Source organism: Numida meleagris, unplaced genomic scaffold (genome assembly GCF_002078875.1).
Source record: "Numida meleagris isolate 19003 breed g44 Domestic line unplaced genomic scaffold, NumMel1.0 unplaced_Scaffold495, whole genome shotgun sequence".
In the NCBI taxonomy this organism is placed as follows: domain Eukaryota; kingdom Metazoa; phylum Chordata; class Aves; order Galliformes; family Numididae; genus Numida; species Numida meleagris.
The window spans coordinates 19,216-21,119 of NW_018364711.1; the positions used below are offsets into that span (position 1 = coordinate 19,216).

The 1,904-nt window shown below is 63.8% G+C and overlaps 1 long non-coding RNA gene across 1 annotated transcript; it reads left to right on the forward strand.

Annotated features, from left to right (window-relative positions):
• The first annotated feature begins 478 nt into the window (after positions 1–478).
• Positions 479–1,897, forward strand: LOC110391758. Its single transcript, XR_002434161.1, has 3 exons — positions 479–606; positions 713–750; positions 1,736–1,897. It is a non-coding gene; the product is annotated as an uncharacterized LOC110391758 (long non-coding RNA).
• The last annotated feature ends 7 nt before the right edge of the window (positions 1,898–1,904 follow it).

Genomic DNA, 1,904 nt, shown 5'->3' on the forward strand with positions numbered 1-1,904 from the left:
GGTGTCTGTGGGGCAGAGGGGGCATCTATGGGGCCTGTTTCTATGGGGTCTTGATTTCTGTGGGTCGTTCTGTGGGTCTCTATGGGGCCAGGGTGGGTCTCCGTGGGTCGCTATGGGGCGGGGGGGGCATCTATGGGGCAGAGGGAGCATCTATGGGGCAGAGGGAGCATCTATGGGGCTCGTTTCTACGGGATTTTTTTTCTGTGGGTCGTTCTGTGGGTTTCTATGGGGCCAGGGTGGGTCTCCGTGGGTCGCTATGGGGCAGAGGGGCATCTATGGGGCAGAGGGAGCGTCTATGGGGCCCGTTATTATGGGTTTTTTATCTATGGGTCATTTTGTGGGTCTCTATGGGGCAGGGTGGGTCTCCGTGGGTCGCTATGGGGCGGAGGGCGCATCTATGGGGCAGAGGGGGCATCTATGGGGCCCATTTCTATGGGGTTTTTCTCTGTGGGTCATTCTGTGGGTCTCTATGGGGCCAGGGTGGGTCTCCGTGGGTCGCTATGGGGCAGAGCGGGCACTTGTGGGGCTGAGCCCCATGGCGCCTCTCTGCCCCACAAGTGGAGGAGATCCCGGAGGAGGAGGAGGAGGCGGCGGCCCCACCGCCGGGTGAGCACTTGTGGGGCGGAGCGCGCGCGGGGGGCGGCCCCACGGCGCCGGGACCCCTTGGTGTCGCGCTATGGGGCGGGACCCACGAGCGGCGTCTGCCCCACAGCGCTGGAGGTGCCCGAGGAGCCCAGCCTGCCCCCGGAGGTACCTGTGGGGCGCCGGGGGGCATCTATGGGGCGCTGGGGGGTTCTATGGGGTGCTGTGGGGTTCTATGGGATGCTGTGGGGCGCTATGAGGTATCTATGGGGCGCTGTGGGGTTCTGTGGGGCACTGTGGGGTGCTATGGGGTATCTATGGGGCACTATGGGGCATCTGTGGGGCATCTATGGGGCACTGTGGGGTACCTGTAGGGCAGTGTGGGGTTCTATGGGGTGTCTATGGGGCGCTGTGGGGTATCTATGGGGCACTGTGGGGTTCTATGGGGCGTCTATGGGGCACTATGGGGCATCTATGGGGCGCTATGGGATATCTGTGGGGCGCTGTGGGGTATCTATGGGGCACTGTGGGGTTCTGTGGGGTACTATGGGGCGCTGTGGGGCATCTATGGGGCAATGTGGGGTTCTATGGGGCATAGTGTGGCTCTATGGGGCACTATGGGGTATCTGTGGGGCACTGTGGGGCATCTATGGGGCACTATGGGGTATCTATGGGGCGCTGTGGGGGTCTGTGGGGCGCAGTGGGGCTCTATGGGGCACTATGGGTTATCTGTGGGGCGCAGTGGGGCTCTGTGGGTTATCTGTGGGTCTCTATGGGGCATCTATGGGGCACTGTGGGGTTCTATGGGGCGCTTTGGGGTAACTATGGGGCGCTGTGGGGTTCTATGGGGCGCTGTGGGGCATCTGTGGGGCACTATGGGGTATCTATGGGGCGCTGTGGGGCTCTATGGGATATCTATGGGGCACTATGGGGTATCTATGGGGCGCTATGGGGTATCTATGGGGCACTGTGGGGTTCTGTGGGGCACTATGGGGCTCTATGGGGTGTCTATGGGGCGCTATGGGGTCTCTATGGGGCACTATGGGTCACTGTGGGGCACTATGGGGTATCTATGGGGCGCTATGGGGCATCTATGGGGCGCTATGGGGTATCTATGGGGCGCTATGGGGTTATCTATGGGGCCGCCCCACAGCTCCCCCCTCCGCGGCGGCGCCGCGCCCCACGGCCGCCCCACTGGGACCCCCAAGTGCAGATCCCGCAGCAGGAATTCCGCCAGCAGCTGCTCGACCCCGGCGCCCGCTGCCGGCCCCTGGTGAGCCCCACATCTATGGGGCGGCCCCACATCTGTGGGGCGGCCCCGC